At 35.6% G+C, this 18,536-nt stretch overlaps 1 protein-coding gene across 3 annotated transcripts in view; it reads left to right on the forward strand.

Moving 5' to 3' along the window:
* Positions 1-17,686: 17,686 nt before the first annotated feature.
* LOC141549566 (palmitoyltransferase ZDHHC11-like) overlaps positions 17,687-18,536 on the forward strand; it is a 173,440-nt gene continuing 172,590 nt past the window's right edge. For all 3 annotated transcript variants that reach the window (XM_074279191.1, XM_074279192.1, XM_074279194.1), the window contains exon 1: positions 17,687-18,328. The gene's annotated coding sequence lies outside the window, so the exon portion shown is untranslated. The remainder of the gene's footprint in view (positions 18,329-18,536) is intronic.

The raw sequence follows: 18,536 nt of genomic DNA on the forward strand, positions 1-18,536 counted from the left end.
CTTTTGGTCCTGTTTATTTCACTCTTCATTATTTTGTGCAAATCTTTCCATTTTTTTTAAGTTCATTGAGCTCGGGGGCAGCTAGGTGGTGCAGAGGATAGAGCATCAACCCTGAATTCAGGAGGACCCGAGTTCAAATCTGGTCTCAGACACTTAACACTTCCTAGCTGTGTGACCCTGGGCAAGTCACTTAACCCCAGCCTCCAAAAAAAAAAAAAGAAAGTTCATTGAGCTCATCATTTTTTATAGCACAATAATATTTCATCATACCTTTTAATCTCTAGCTTTGTTCAAGACTTAACTCAAGTGTCACTTTCCAGAGAAAACCTTTTTCGAAGCATTAGGATTCATTCCTTCAAATTATACTTCTCTGCCTACAGGATCAGTGTTGAAAGGGGCTTCATGAGCCATCTAGTGCAGTCCTTTCATTTTACAGTTAAGGAAAGTGATTAAGAGGAGTTACACAAAGTCACACAGGTAGTAAGAGGCAGACTAATTTGAAGTCACTTGTTATATTGCTTTGAATGAAGGTGTTCCAACATCTTTCTATTGTATCTTCTATTGTATCTTCCTACCTGTGATGCCCTCCCACCAGAGACCTTCAAGCAAAGGCTTTTTGTTTAGTAGTAGTAAATATATTAGTCATATTAAAAAGTGAGGATTTTTTTTTTCAGACAAGAGATGGGTTTACTACCTTTGAGATCCTTTTCAACTCTAAAATCCTGTGATAAAAGTTAAATCTCATATAAATATAAATATATATTGTATATATATATATATAAATATAAATATATATTTATATATATATATATAAATATAAATATATATTCAATATATATTTAAAGAGGACAGTGTAGATGATAAACTTAATTTCAGGATACACACTGCACTCTTCCCTAGCCACTCATTTATATAAGCTCCAGGAGTATGGTAAGTAGGACCAGTGAATCACTAAACATTTATAATAAAACACCTGCTATATGCCACAGGAACTGCACTAAGTGCTAACGATACACAAAGTGGCAAATGACAACCCCTGCCCTCAAGAAGTTTATAATCTAATTAGGGAGAACTGGTTATCACCCTAAGGGAAAGTGGAGTGCCTTATTCTAGGAAGTAGTGTTTGATCCCTTGTTGCTGTTTAGTGGTTTTCAATCATATTTGATTCTTAGTGACTCCATTTGGGGTTCTTTTGGCAGAAACATTGGAGCTGTTTTGCATTTCCTTCTCCAGCTCATTTTACACATGAGGAAACTGAGGCAAAGAGGGTTAATGACTTGCCCAGGGTCACATTGCCAGTGTCAGAGGCTGGATTTGAACTTGGGAAGATGAATCTTTCTGACTGAACACAGCTCCTCTCCACTGCACCACTAACTGCCAAAGAGCTTGATTTAGTCAGCCTTTTCAATAAATAAACATTTGTTAGTCATCTACTATGTCAGGAACTATACACTGGGAATTCGTGGAAAGGCAAAAGACATTTCAAAGTGCTCACAATCTAATGAGTCAGAAAAGATTATCAAACAAAACCCAGAACTGGGATTTTGGGGGCTTCCAAGAATCAAAAGAGACTTATGCTAATCCTAAATGGAGGGCCATTGCCCCATCTAAAAGCACTCCCTCCAACTAGAGAGAATGGGGAACAACCAGCCAAACCAGCTAAAGGTGGGAAAGGACATCAGCTGCCCATCAAAGAGCAAACCAAGGAATCCAGCTGAACCACCCATCAGGTAGAGTTCTGTGCTCACTGACATTCTAGCCTAGTTAAGCAGTGGAGTAAATTCATCCATCACAGATGTCAGGACTGTCTAGAAAGAAGCAGTTCCTCAGGAGTGTAGTTCCAGAGTTAAAAACTGCCTTTGACATATGTGCCTACTGTAATTAATGCTAATTGGGGCTCATAAGCTAGTGTTAGAATGGAAGCATGTACAGTAGTAGCTACTCCATTGCAGATCTAACCTACCAAAGATAGTACAAATTGGATAAATGGGGAAGGGGAAGCAAGATATTATGTACTTACTGGCACATATGTGATTTTTCTTAAATTTTTGTTTTCAAAAAATAAAAATGTTTATTTCCCAATAGTATATTAGAACCTTGATAGCAAATTTTTGTCTTTTTATCTAGTAGGCTGTCATGTGCACAAGAAGTGTTCATTAATATTTGTTGAATTGAATAGAGCAACCTTCTGAGATTTCCTATCATGATCCAGATGTTCTATCCAAACTTATAAAAATACAAGATCATTCAGATATATAATCAGTAGTGATTGTACTGGTTCCCATTCTTCTCATAATTTGATTTCCAAATTCAGGATATCTCAGGCACCAAGAACCAGATGGTGTGACCTCATCCCTTGAACCAAATTCCTAACATCTGCAAGAAACACATCTGAGACCAGAATTATATGCTCTAAAGACAGTCTTAGACTTCAAAATTCCTTGCACCAGTGACCCTCAAACAAGAATAGGGATGCCCAAGGGGAGATCCAAGTAACCTATGATGAAAATCCCCCTTCCTTCTCATTCCACCTCTATGCTCCTCATATCAGAAATGGATTCTTTCTGCTGACATGTCAAGTCTTAATTCAAGGTCTTCATAGAGAATACCCAAACCCAAATGCTTCATCAGTGACATATTTGCTACCCCCTGATCATTGTGATCTCCATAAAACATTACACCTATTCACTTGATATTTGATTACAGTGGTCATTTTTCCCAGAGAAAGGAGAGTATATATAAATGTCCAGATTGGCTGATAAATACGTAAATGTATCTCTAAAAACCAAAATAATTCTGCCAATCCTTATTTATCCTTATCTGACTTATTCACAAATGGCATACTAAAAGAAATCTGAAGTCCATCTTTTGCATTACTTTGTATGTGTCTTCCCTGACAGAATATAAGCTTCTTGAGAACAGAAACTGTCTTGTTTTTGTCTTTGAATCTTCAGCATCTAGCACATCATAAGTGCCAATAAAAGTTCATTGAGTGATTAATTGTTTGGAGTCTGCTCTTTCAATAATGGTACATTTATTAAAGGCTCTAGCCTTCCTTTGACTGCTTCAAAATAAAAATACTCCTATCCCATCCTCCATAAGCTACTGAAAATTGTTTTATACCTCCAGACAGAGCCAATTTCCTAGAATTTTGTCTATATGTGAAGCTTTATTTCTTAGATCCAAAGTCAAATTGGAATCAAAGATAGCAATGCAATTTAGGCATATGTATTCTCCTATCCAGTTATGTGAATGAATATTCCCTAATGTTTAGGAAACTACTAATAAACACCATGATTAGATGAGAACTGAGTATGTCTGTGTTTATGTTGCTTGAGATTTACAACCAGACTATTATAAATATCAACTCATATTTCTCATTGATTGTGTTTACTGATTTGCATACAATTTCAACACAAAAGTCCTCATGCAGAAGTTGGGTTATTACTTGTAACGGAATTGATTTTTCATAGAAAGGGTTAGACCAAATGATCTCCAAGTATTCTTCCAGTTCTGGGATTGCATAATTTTATTATTTTTATAGAGTGAAATATTGAATTATTTTAATAAAGACCAGGACAAAGAACCTTTATGAATGTCCAGAGGCCTTAGGCCTAGATTTAATCATGACAAGCTTCATTTTATACCACCTTTCTTTTAGAGGTTTTGGAAAACAAGAAAGTCCTTTGCACTCATTTGATAAATAATAACAAATCTCAGCTTAAATAAGCTTTTTATTCATACTGCATTAATTAAGAAATCTGATTTGATTCAACTGTTAAAATACATACAAAGTCAAAGCCAAATTTAAAGAAGTTCATACATCATCCCATTTCCCATTAGCTTTCCAATCTGACTCTGTACACACAATGCTTTTGGAAAAGTGGCTTATTCTTGATTCCATCTTTTAAATTGGCAATTGCCTACCAGAAAGTGCCAAAACATGCTTTGAGTTTCCTGCCCAGAGATTTGTTTCTGGTTTGTTTTTTTTTAAACTCGGAGCTTTAACACTTTTGGTTTTCTACTACAATAGCGGTTGAGAAAGCAAGGAGACTTTTCATACTAAGAAACAAATTACTGTCAGTCCACAATGTCAAACAAGAAGACATTTTTCTCTTTTCCTTTTACTCACATATACACAGAAAAGTCAGTAGGATTTGAGCTCCCATTAATATCTCACCAAGTTTGAATTCTGTAAACTAGAAAAATCAATAGTAATGGTTAGAATCTGGAATATCCATCTGTTTTACCTAGACTGAGATGGTTTCTTCTTAAAGAGTCAAGAAGGATGTCAACAGAATTTAATTAGTCTGTGGGAGTAAGACCTGAATCATTGGCATAGTGTCCTAGTGGCCTGGGGCATAAAAAGCCCAGCCTGAAGGAAGCTGGCATTTTTTCAGGTTTAGTGGAAAATCTTTATCTTGCTTAATGGTTTTTTTTTTTTTTTTTTTTTTTTTTTTTTGATGTAGAGAAAAAGGGGTATGTGTGTGTGTTAAGGAGTTGGGGGGTGTCTCATACACTTGAATAAATATTGTATTTGTATTGATCCATTATATATTGAATCAATCTTTTTGAAGTTCTTTTAAACAAAAATTTGTGTGTGTCCATTGCATTTTACTTCTGATCTTAAACCAGCAGAATGGACTGTCATGATTGAGATTTTAACAAGAGGAAACTGAGGAAGATCTCCAGGTAAGATAACATTTATTAGCAGAGGGCCTGCTACCTGCCAACAAATGGGTCCATGGCTTGACCCCAAAAGACCCCAAGCAGGAAGACAGTTCCTTTTATATAGGTTTTGGGTAATAGAGAACAGAGTAGGGTGGAGACATCATGGAATTAAGGGCACTTTACAGATCTGAGGCACAGCATGATTAGTAGGAAGTTTGGTAACAGGGACTTGAATTGACCCCCTTCTTTTATCTCAAGATTGAGAGGTAACTACTGTCTGAGTGCTGGTATGAGATAATGGCCCAGACTCTATAACTATTATACCTCTATTACTATTTTTCCTTTGCACCTCATTTGTATAATTGGGAGAAACTATTTTTACCTTAACTCTGCCAATCTTTTGAGCTACTCTATTATTGATATGAATCTTAAACATAGAGTATGCATTTCCTTTGTTTAAAAAAAAAAAACAAACCAAACAATTTGCCCATGTTTAAACAGTTTGTCTATGTTGAGTTCCATATAATTGATCTTTGATATTGGCTCTTATATGCTAAATTTTCTGTTAAGTTCAGATTTGGATGATAGAAAGTCCCAAAAATCTGCAAATTCATTGAATGTCCATTTTTATCTCTTGGGTTTAGTACATGGTAAGTCTTTAAGGCAATGCTTTCCATTCATTCAAGTTTGAAGATTTTTATTAAGGGAAAATAATGAGTTCCCTTTTGGACATGTTGAGTTTGAAACATTGCAGTTGGAGATGTCTAGCAGTGACTTGGAAATGTAGGACTGGAGCTAGAAAGATGAGAGTTGGATACCTAGGTCTGGGAGTTATCAGCATAGAGTGATCATTGAACCCATGGATACATTGACATACTCCTTTTTATTTACCAATTCCTGTTTTTAAAAAATGTAATTGAAGGTAAACTAGTAATGCTAGATCTCAAACTGTACTAAAAAATGGTAATTATCAAAATAATCTGGTACTGACTAAGAAGTGGTAGATCAGTGGAATAGATTAGGTACACAATACTAAGTAGTAAATGACCATAATAATAATCTAGTATCTAATAAATGCTAATATTTAAGCTTTTGAGAAAATAATTCACTATTTGACCAAAAATAAAATTGCTGTGAAAATTGTAAAGTAATTTCACAGAAAATAAGTACAGACCAACATCTCATACTGGCAGGGGAACCCTGAAGCTGGTGGGGCAACCCTGAAACTGTCTCTCTCTGACTGTGGGGGGGAACACTTGAGAAACTCCTTGAAGGAAAGAGTCTCCTTGAACCCTTGCCTCTGTGAAAGATCCACCCCAGGGAATCAAGATAAGTAGCTTCATTCTGTTATCCTAAAGGGGTGGGGAACACCCCCATTGATAACACTCACTACTGATTACACCTTCTATTGAGTTGAAGATTAGTCTAGGACTTCTCATTCAATTGGAAATTCTCTATTCAAATTAAAGATTCCTGTCTGATTTCAACTCAAATTGTCCCTGGCCCTAGGTCTGTATCTGCCCATAAAACTATCATCAGCAAACCTCTTTACAAAAATCTCCTGATTGAATTAGGGGTTTTTGTCCCCTGAGAGAATTCTTTTCTTAGTGAAAAAAGGAATAAACTTTCCTTTTATTGTCACGGATACTCAGGTTTGTGAATTCTTGTCACTTAGATCTTTCTCACACCTCATCAATACCATACCAAGATAAGATCAAAATGGGTACATGATTTAGCCATAAAATATATCAAAAGCAAATTAAGAGGAGCACAGAAAAGTTTAGTTACTGGATATATAGATAAGGAAAAAGCTTATGACTGAAAAAGAGAGAGCATTATGGGATATAAAATGAATTATTTTGTACAAACACAACTAATGCAGCTAAGATCAAATAGAGAGAGAAATGAGGCCTTTATCAGAGAAACTTGCTATCCTTCCCACCTTCTCGTTTCTTGCTTTCCTTCTCATCTCAGCTGCATAATTTTATTTGTACAAAACCTTTTTAATTTCATATAATCAAAATAGATCCACCCTCCTGCAAGTGCCCACAGCCAGCAGCTTCCCTTTACTCACAGAGTGCTGATCCTTCTCACACAGCTGGGACCAGCCTTCCCAATTAGCAGAGGCTAGCTCAGTCTGTCTGGACTCAAACCCTGACTCCACAAACAGTCCGGGAGGTGAAAGTCTCTGACTCCTGCTGAGGCTCCAGATAGCCAGAGGGTTCACCACTTAATGTTTCTAAGGAGCTAGTCTGAAGGCCTTTGCACTTCAGACTAGGAATCCCTAGTCTGGGGCCTTTCCTCAGATCTTCCCACCTTGCATCTGGAGGATCAGAGTTCTGCCCCAAGTCTTCTTGATTTTTCATCACTTTATATTCCCATGAGGCACAGATTTGTTCTATTTGGGGGAAAATCCAGAGAGCTTGAAATTTGCCAAACTATTTCACCATCTTCCCAGAATCCCTCCCCCCAATCTTTTCTTTAGTTCTTGTAAATTGTTCTTTAGTTCTCTGCTGCTCACCTTTTTTACTTTATTTTTTTTTCTCTCTTTCATCCCCCTACCACTCCTAAGTAAGCTATAGTTAAGGATATATTTATTAATACATATGTAGATACACACACACACACACACACACACATATGTCTTTCCTATCCCTACTGGCCCTTTGCTTTAATTCTGCTCCTAAATGGCTTTGCTATTACCCTCCTGCCACCCATGGATCCCTTTTTTATCTTCTTCCCTCACACTTTGCTTCCCTTTATGCCCATCCTCCCCCCTTATTTCTTTATAGATTTTGGGGCAAGTGCCAAACTCTTCATAATATATATGTAGCATTGCCTATTTAACCTATTTCTGATGTAGGTTTTCAGAATCTCAAATCCTCCTCCCCCTCTCTCTAATGGCTTTATGTCTATTCTTCCTTTGTACTTAGTTGTTTAATTGCTAATTTCATCTTAACTCTGTCCCAATCTTTCTTTTGAGTTGTATTGTTGATGTCAATCTTAAACATATGCTATAAATTTCCCATGTAAAAAAAGCCATAAACAATTTATCCATGTTGAGTTCCTTGAAATTGATCATTATATTGGCTCTTGTATGTTAAATTTTCTCTTAAGTTCAGGTTTGGTTGATAGAAAATTCTGAAAATCTGTAAGCTCATTGAATGTCCATTTTTTCTCATTCAATACTATAGATAATTTTGCTGGATAGAATATTTTTGGCTGCAAGTCTAGTTCTTTTGATTGTCAGCAGTTATGATTCCAGGATGGTCTTTTATTGTGGCTGCTGCTAAGTCCTGTACAATTTTAATTGTAGTTCCAGTTATTTTAATTATTATTTTTTTTCTTGTTTCTTGTGAAATGTTCTCTTTTGCCTGAGGGTTTTGAAATTTGGCAGTAATATTCTTATGTATTTTTCACAAAGGATCTCTTTGAGGTGATCAGTGTATTTTTTTCTATTTCTACTTTCTCTTCATATTCTATCATTCCAGGATGATTTTCTTGGATTATTTATTCCATTATTATGTCAAAGTCCTTTTTGGGGGATCAACTTTCAGGCAGTCTTATATTGTTTTATTTTCTCTTCTTGATCTGTTCTCCAAATCTGTCAATTTTTCTTGTTTCAAATTCTGTTCTACGTTTTCATTCTTTATATTATTATTTCTTGTTCTCTCATAGCTTCTCTGGCTTCCCTTTGCTCAATTCTAATTTTCAAAGAATTATTTTCATCTTTGAGATTCTGTATCTCCTGCTCTAATTGTTTAACTTATTTTCCCATAATCTTCTTGTTTTTCTTCTGTGATTTTTTTTTAAATTTCTCTTCAATGTCTCTCATTTTTAAATTATTTGAGTTCTTCCATGAATTCTTTCTGGGCAGGGAACCATTTCCCGTTACTCTTTGGGATAGAAGTTGAGTTTATTGGCACTGGGAAGTCAGCTTCTGCTAGGAGGCTGACTCCCTCAGTGGCAAGATCCGGACAGAGCAGTAAAGGTCTAGCAGAGAAATCCTGGCAGAGAGATAAAGAGGGGTTAACACTGAGAAAAGGGAATCTTGTCAGCGGGCAGGGAGTCCTCATAGGCAGCTATGCCAAGGAGAGAGAGGGGGGTTCCTTGACAAGGAGTGTTACTGCTTTGGGCCTCTGCAAAGAAATGAGTGAACAGAGACTTATTTTATCTTGACTTGGGGCTGGGGGCAGTTTAAGTAGAAATCAGACCTGGATCCTTGAATTGAATGAGGTTATTGCCCCCAGGCCCAGATTTCCTGTAGAATGGGACCATTTACTGGGAGTGGCCCTGAATCAATCTTCAGCTCAATAGGGGTCTATAGAAATCTAGATCTCCAGCTAAATGAGATTACTTAAATTTGAGCTAAGTAGGGAATGGTCCCACCAAGAAAACAGAATGAAACCACTTTATCTTGATGCCCTGAGGCAGGCCTCTCCCAGGAGAGTTTCTCAAGCATTTACCCTAAAGTCAGGACAGCTTCAAGGTTCCCCTATCAGGAAGACTTACAATAAATGTGGGAGTAGGAATAATAGTGAGTGAAATCTGCAGGATAAAAAGGGATGTTATGGGATCATTTGTGCATGTAGAGGATTTGGCTTGGTCAAAGAGAAGGCTATCTTTTCTTCTAAGACAGATTGAAGGATGAGATAGTAATGGAGAACATCTGAGTGATGAGAGTTGAAAAGAAAGGATGAAGAAGCAGCGCTCAACAAATGGCTTCAATGTTTTAACAAAATATGAGGCAAAGTTCTCAGGTGAGAGAGTGTGAGTTTAAGAGCCACAGTAAATTTGACAAGGATTAAAAAGGATTAAAAAAATTAGGAATCAGTTATCGAGATATAAAATAATTGCCTTCCAGCAAAGAGGGCCCAGTTGAAATTTTGTAATACTTGTAATGGACCCAATCATCTTGGTTCCATGGTTTTCTTCAGCTTCCTTCAGCAGTATGTGAACAACAGGACAGAGAATGATGGAAATAATCCAAGTCTGAGACTTGGCAGGGCAAGATTGATGATTGGATAAGAGGGCAAAGGCCTTGAGAAAAGAGGACACTATAAATTGAATTAGTTTCTTCAGGGGTATAGTTGAGAAGAGAGGAGGGTGCTAGCTTAGGAAAAAAACCTGTGGGATGCAGAATTTGGTGGTCAGTGTGAGGACAAAGAGCAGAGTTTGGTTTTTGGAAGAAGAGGAAAAGGTAGAATAATAACAGATTATGATCAGATTAAGGAATTTCAGAATTCCTGAACATGGGATACTTTGGGGAATTAAAAAGATCAAAAGTCTGATTATTACCATCTCTGTGATGCAATGTCAAATAAATAACTGGTAAACTTTACTTCCAAGCCACCCTAAAAATAATCTAGAATATTAGAGGCTTTATTGTTAAATAATAATGTGCTCTACCTTCTAAATAGAGTTTTTAAAAATTCAGAGATATTTTTGTCATTTTCCATCCCTGTCTCCTATCCCAAATTTAGAGTTGGATTTCCTTATTAGTAGCAACATTTTTTTAATCTATTAACTAGTATTATTTATGTTCAATCTGTTTTACAAATTGAGATTTTACTATCAAAAAACAAAATCTATTTTCTGTGATAAAATCAATTATTCCTTAAGTAAAAATTAGAATCAAATTTAAAATTGTTTGAATAGTTTGAATTTAGTTTGATTTATATTATTAATATGAATAATGATTGGGCCTAATTAGCAAACAGTGCATTGCCTATTGTACCATAAAAATAAAATCATGCTTAACTGATGGTTGTAAAATAATTGGTCTTTTCAAACCATTATATAAATTATATCATCTAGTTACAAGGCAGGTTCTCTGAATCTAATGTAAATCTTTAAACCATTCTCCAGAATAACAATTACACACAACATATACATATATACATTTTGTTGTTATTCAGTCCTTCAGTCAGATTTGACTCTTCATGACCGAATGGACCATACATACAGTCTATGCAGTTTTCTTGACAAAGATACTGGAATGGTTTGCCATTTTCTTCTCCAGTGGAATAAGGCAAATTGAAATTAAATGACTTGGCCAGGTTCATGAAGCTAGTGTCTGACGTTGGATTTTGATTCAGATCTTCCTGAGGCCAGACATAGTGGTCTATGCACTGACCATCTATCTGCCTATACATGTGTGTATGTATATGTGTTCACACACATGTATACAAACATATAAATGTGTGTATATGAGTGTATTTATGCATGCATATATGTGTTATGTAGATATCACCTAAGGATTAAGATAGCCCAGAAGAAGAAACCAAAGTAATACTAGAAATGCTTTCTTGGAACCCAGAACAACATGCAACTCCTTGAAATCAGAAGGTTTGAGAGAACTGATAAATATTACCACAGAATTATGAATCTTCCTTCTGCATTGTATGTTGCCTTCCTCTCCTTCCTTTTTTCTCTCCTTTCCCAGCCAGCTCATTGACTCATACATAGCTTGGGAATCCCTTGCATTCGGCTCCTCTTACCTCTAATGCACAGATTATTTTCATCATTCAGAAAGTCTTTCAAACATCCATTTTCAAAGAGGATGGTAGTTAAGAGGTTTGTTGACTCCCCCCCCCCCATCTTCAATTTTAGTTCTCTCAGTAATTTAAATAAATTAATTCAAGTAACATCATTGTGAGAACATCAAGAACAGAAAGCTAGTTTATTTTATAAAAGGACCGAAAAAGACATATTCAGGCTTTGTTTACACAGAAGAAATGATTGTGTTCCAAACAGAAAACAGGCAAGTTGTTTTCCTTTATAAATGGTTCTATTGCTCTTTTGATACATGCTGCTGCTAAATTAACCCTGTGTTAACTACAGACGCAAAAGCAGCTTTAGCAACTCACTTTTCTTGAGTGTTTTAAGGTTTCCAAACCAATTTCCACAATAGTAACAGCAACAACAACAAGAAACCTGTAAGGGTTTTTCAAGGATGACCTAATAAATATTGAATAATTGACTCTTCCTGGTATCCCAAGTGTACACATGATGCACTTTAAAGTTTAGTTTATGTTATTAATAAAGTACTGGGTATGCATAAAAATATTCATAGCAACTCCAATGGTAAAGAATTGGAAAAGAGGGGTTGCCCATTAATTAAGGAATGGTTGGATAAATTGTGGCATGTGATTACTGTGGAATATTATTGTTCTCTGGGAAATGATGAACAGGATGCTCTTAAGAAAAATCTGAAAAGTACTCCATGAACTCAAGTAAACTTCAAGTGAACTTCAAGTAAAGTGAAAGGTACTATATATAAAGTAATAGCAATGCTGTAGGATGATCAGCTGTGAATGACTTTGCTATTCTAAGCAATATAGTGATCCATGATTATTCTGAAGGACTTATGATGTAAAATGTTATCTGTACCAGAGAAAGAACTGATTATGTCTGAATACAGACTAAAGAACACTCTTTTAGGAAAAAAAAAAAAAAAAGATTTATTTTTTGGTGTTTTTTTTTTGGGGGGGACTACATATATGTTTTTAGTTTTTTTACAATATGACTTTTATGAAATTGTTTTGCATAACTTCACATGTGCCTTTTTATGGGGGTTGGGGAGGAAGAGAGAATCTGGAACTCCAATTTTTAAAAGTAGATGTAAAAATTGTTTTATATGTTAATGGGGAAAATAAAAACATTAATTTGAAAAATCTACACTATTAACATTTTTCTTATTATTTCCCACAGACTAGATAATAAATCAAGTGCTATTTTGTAGCCCTTACTCATTTCTGAGGTGATAATGTTCATAATGAAAATTTAACAGTTAGCTCTCCAGGGCCAGCTAATATGAACTGGCTTCAGTATACCAACAATGATGGATGATCGTCCTCATTAGGCCAATGATGGATGGAGAAATGGAGGCTGGTATAAACAGGTCTCCACTTGCATAAGGGTGGAGGGATCCATCTCAGCTCCCTACTTTTAACCCATCACTTCACTTCCTACAGAACAAAAGACAACAGCTTCTGAGGATTCGGGGCAAAATCTTTTGTTGTGTCTGGACAGGCGAAGATCTTGGCAGAGACAAAAAGGCAAAAGAAGAGCATGAAAGGAATATGGGCAAAAGGAGAGGATCAGAGAGATAGGAGAAAAGAAATGCAGTGTGATAACACCCTTTGGATAATTACCTCAGGTTCTCCAAAGGGATCTGTCTTTTTGATAGTTTACGTATCACAACTTAGACATAATTACAGTAATGGGATATTAAATGATTTGCTCTAAGCCAAGATATGTTTGAGAAGTCACTGATGGAAAAGCCCTCATGTTTCCTAACACTAGAGATTAGTCTTCAGGGTATACTTAGTAGAATAATAGATCACTCAGAAAAATATAGAGCTACCAATTTATGACCTGAATGACCTGTTAAACAGTAAATTTTGGTTCAAAATTATAAGGTCCTGCCACTGGGTAAAAATGGAGTGGAACAGATATTTGGGAGACAGAGGAAACGGGGATGAGAGCAATTTATTTTTTCCAAAGGAAAACTATGATTGATATGTAGATTATTTGAACATATGACAGGGAAAGAAAGATAAATCAAAAATCCCTCTAAGATTTCAAACCTGGCATGACTGGAGGAATTTTATGTTTATCTGGTCTAATATATTATTTCATAGAGGCTTTATACAAGTGCAATAGTCTTCAATTATTAATAACATTTACATATATTACATATTGTTTTCCTCCTATAACCATCTCCATCCTTCAGTTGCAATTCAAAACAAAGTACAAATAGCCATAGATTATTTGAATATTAAATATTTTAAAAATTGAATATTTTGATATTTGGTTAGCATTGATACTTTCTTCATTGATGCAGATAATAATCTTTCTTCATTATCTTATTCTTTGCAATTCTTGACTACATTTTCCCACAAATTTTCCATACAAAATATATTCAATTCACTGGAAGCTTTCTTTCAATTTGTGCCTTAGTGGCTACAATGTAACTCTTTAACCATATGTTTCCTACGTCTCATTATCTCTACATGACTGACTGCATTTTTCATCATTCATATCCTCTGTATTATATTTTATGCCATCTCTCACATATTAATCATAAAATGTTTGGATTTAAAGCCAGAAGTGAAGTTAAAAATCTTATGGTCTGCTCTATTCATTTTAAGTTATTGTTGGTAACCTGTTAAAAAACAATTTATGCCAATCAGATGACTTTTTATTACCTTTTGGTATCATTTATAGATGATCATTTTGGATCTTCCAAAGTCAGAATGTTCCAGAATGTACTTTAGTTACTTGTTCTAATATTTAAAAGCACCTATTTACTGATTCTAATATTTAAAAGCATCTGTGATCTTATCAGGGTCATTCAACAAACATTTAAGTTCCAAGATAAGGAGATGGTAAAAAACCACCAAAAGTATAAGGGTTCATGATCGACCAAGTTTATTATGCATTAATATTATTTGCTTGGTGATAAGGCGGCTAAGTCAAATTTGTAGGATTTGAATTTTGTTTGGGAGTCAATCTTAGGCATTGTAAAGATTAGACTGTGAAATATGCAATATGTGAAAATTAACAAGTACAGAGGAAATAAATCTCAGGGTACTGAAAAAAGTGATATCTATACCTGCTGGAACACAGTCAATGACTTTCTGTATGGTTCTAAATAGGTAAGAGGAAGTTCTCAGTCTAATTCTGCAATGCCATAAAAATGGTCTTTTTCCAGACACGGAAGACCTGTGGAGATCTCTTTCTCATTGATGGGAAATTAAAGATAAAGAGTTAGCTCTCCCCCCCCTCCAAAAAAAAAAAAAAAAAGGATCAGGACTTACCAGAAATGCCTAGTGCCATCTGATATGGACTATTCAGAATGGACTGCACAAGAATTACATAACAATATCGGGCATCCACTGAGAGCAGATCTCAGAACCATTCTATAAGATAGTACAAATGTCATTTATATGATCACAGACAAAGTGAGATATTAATAATTAACCATAAACTAAGATAGGGTCCTTTGCGGAGAGTATCCAGATACTGAAAGAAAATAGAAAGAGAGAGAGAGAGAGAGAGAGAGAGAGAGAGAGAGAGAGAGAGGGAGAGGGAGAGGGAGAGAGAGAGAGAGAGAGAGAGAGAGAGAGAGAGAGAGAGAGAGAGAGAGAGAGAGAGAGAGAGAGAGAGAGAGAGAGAGAGAGAGGGAGAGAGGGAGAGAGAGAGAGAGAGGGAGAGAGAGAGAGAGAGGGAGAGAGAGAGAGAGAGAGAGGGAAAGAGGGAACTAGGGAGGGAGAGGGAGAGGGAGAGAGAAATAGATTTTAGAACCACAGTAGCTAACATTGAAGCTGGCAGCAAAGGACATTTCAGTGGCTACTGAAGAGAAAATACAGAAGAAAAGCAACTGGAAAGCGAGAATCAAAATGTGGATCACTAGTTTGGCTGAGATATCTATAGGCAGGTTGTAGGCAAGCAAAGCATGGATCAACTCAAATTTAACAGTGGAAGATTCTATTCAACACATAAGCATATTAATCAAAGACTTTTATGGACAATTCCCAATTCAGAAAAAGGACACAAAAGTTTACAGTTACAGAAGTAGCATAGTATAATATAATAGATAGAGAGATGGATTCAAAGCCAGGAAAACTTTGGTTTAAATCTCACTTATTATGCATACTGGTATATCCTTCAACCTCTTAGGCAACTTTGTAAGACTTTAAGTTGTTAGAAGAGGCTACTTTTATTGGTAATAATAATAAGAGCCAACAATTCCAGGCACTGTGGTTAAGTGCTTTACAATTATTATCTCATTTGATCCTCACAACAACCCCCTGAGGTAGATGCTACTATTATCCCTATTTTACAGATGAGGAAACTGAGGTAAATGTAGTGAAGTGACTTGTTCCAGGATCACACAAATAGTAAACATCTGAGGCCAGATTTAAACTCAGGCCTTCTTAATTCCAGGGCATAGACTATTCTACCTAGCTGTTTATCAGGAGAAGCAGTTTCCTCATTCAGAATTCTCTCTTCCAAGGGAAGCTCGGCTCCTGCCCCTCTCCCTATTTTAAAGTTGACTATTATCATTCTATGTTAGCAACTTTATTAATAATAAGGATAACAGACATGATCCATATCTATTAAGATCATAGCAAAGAGATTTTACTGAACTATGATTGTTTCTGGCATTAATTATCATATTCTCCAGCAATAACATGAATCCATCAACCTCACCCATTCAGTCTGTTTTTATGCTTAACTATCTCTGGGAAAATGAGATGAGTCTGGCTTCAAATTCTGTATCTTTCTGTTTGCTGGATGGGAACCTAAAGAAAGATATTTCCCCTCTGTAAGCCTCAATTTCCTCATCTGTTAATAGGGAAAAATAATACCACATATATAATAGAGAGAATCATATAATAATTAAATTACATATATAATGAGATCATACACACATATAAAGAGGTATATCATAATTAGATTACATATATATAATGAGATCATACACACACAGAGAGAATCATATAATAATTAGATTATATACATAATGAGATTATACACACAGATATATATATATAATTAGATTACATATATACATAAGATCATACATATATAAAGAATCATGTAATTAGATTTATATAGCTAGATAGATATAGATATATCTATATAAAAGTGACTACTTATCTCTTGTATTGCACATAAAGGCAGATGGCACATAGAATAAAGTGTGGGACCTGCAGTTAGGAAACTCTGAGTTTAAATCTTGCCTTAGATATTTCCTTGTGTGATTGGAAAATCCTTTTACTTTCTCAAGTTTGAGTTTCCTGATCTGTAAAATAGAGATAATAACATCACCTGCCTCATAAAGTAGTTGTGATGATCAAATAAGATAATGTTAATAAAATGATTTGTAATTTTAAAGCTGTAAACTCCGCTATTATTCTTATCCTCCTCCCAAAGTTTTATAACTACACAGTTTTAATTAGGTGCTACATTGGTAAGTATTATATGTAGTCTTTATCCATTAAAAATCGTATGCTCATTTTCAAGGTATAGTTAAGTCACACAGTGGATAGAGCACTGGACCTGAGTTTACATCCTACCCTCAGATACTAGCTGTGTGACTCTGGATAAGTCACTTAATTCTGTTTGCCTCAGTTTCCACATCTGTAAGAAGGAAACTGCAAACCGCTCCAATATCTTTGCCAAGACCCAAATAGGATCAAAAAGAGTCATACATAACTGAATAACAGCAAAAGCTAATCACTTTAAAATGTAACTTTAGAGAATTTATGGATCTCTTAACCCATAAATATGGTGTTTTCAAGCTTAAGAAGTTTGTTACAGAGTAGTATGGCTTTAAAATTAGAGTACCTGATTGTGGAATGAAACAGGATTCAGCAACAAATCGTTGGCATCCTACAAATACAGCATCAAGAAGAGGGGTTCAAGTCTAATTCAGCCTCTACTGGTGGTATGAACATTTGTGGATCACTTCATCTTCTCTCAGTCTCACTTTTCCCTCATGTAAAATAGGAAAAATAATGATTAGACCAAAAGTTTTGTAAACCCTCAAAGTTCCCAATGAATTTTTGTCTTCATTACACCGACCACTAGAGAGCGGCATTGTAACATATAATGCCTCAAATGCAATTCTGCCCCAACTCTTATTCCACAATAAGAACACAAGTTGAAGGATGTATATATAGTTAGTCTAGGTAATATGCATGCTTAATGGCAAGTCCCCTCCAGCTTTAGGGAATTAATGCTGGGACCTTAGATTCAATGTCTCTCTATCTTGCTCCCTGCAGCTACATTCCTTCATAGTATCTCATGCATCTGTCCCTTCTTTTCATTTCCACTACCACAACCAAGGCCAAGGCTCTTATTATCTGGCACATATACCCTATCAAAATAACCCCTTTTCTCACGCATCTACCTCCAGCCTTTCTCCGTCTAAATTAGCCTGCACGATGCCAAAAAAACAAACAAAAAAAAAAAAACACAACACACTTTTTTAATCAAAATTTTTTTATGTTATAATATTTTGTTTTTCCCCAACTACATGTTAAATAATTTTAAAACATTTTTAAAAAAGTTTTGAGTGCCAAATTTGATCCCTCCCTTTCTTCCTCTCCTTTTTTTGAGACTGTAAGTAATTTTAACCCACTTTTGAAAATGTTTCTCTTGAGTTAGTCAGACAGAATTCCTGTTATTCCCTTTTATTCAAGGCTCTAACTTTCTAGTATTCTCTCTCCTTCCTTTTTGCATATCCTCAGCTCAAGCTAAACTAGACTACTTATCTTTCCCTGAAAATGGTTTCCAAGGTTCAGTGCCTTCCCTAGGGAAAAAGAGCTGGAAAAAAAATCACAAATCAAGTATTTATTAAATATCTTCTACATGTAGACACTGTGTTAAATACTGGGGACACAAAAAGAGAAAATCCTGCTCTCGGGAGATTACAGCAAACAGATGTGTATAAACAAGACAAAGACAAGATAGTCAGCTGTGGCAAAACAACAAGAGTGAGCCTTGGGAAAGAGAGCTAGGACTTCAGCTGAGCTTTGAAGGAAGCAGGCAAGAGATGAGGAAGAAGAGAATTCTGGGTATGGGAGGCAGTTGATGAAAATGGCTGAGTTCAGTGGAAGAATGACTACCTGAGCAAGAAAAGGCAAGGAAGCCAATCTCACTGTATTGTATTATACTCTAACCTAGTAAAGTGTAAGAAGACTAGAAAGGGAGGAGGTAGGAGGGATAGCGATGAAGAACTTTGAAAGCCAAATAGACATTATATTTTGTCCTAGAAGTAAGAGAGTCACGAGAATTTATTGAATGTGTGGGGAGTCAGATCTGAGCTTCAGGATAATCAATTTGACAGT

The sequence above is a fragment of the Sminthopsis crassicaudata genome, chromosome 1 (assembly GCF_048593235.1).
Source record: "Sminthopsis crassicaudata isolate SCR6 chromosome 1, ASM4859323v1, whole genome shotgun sequence".
Classification (NCBI taxonomy): Eukaryota; Metazoa; Chordata; class Mammalia; order Dasyuromorphia; family Dasyuridae; genus Sminthopsis; species Sminthopsis crassicaudata.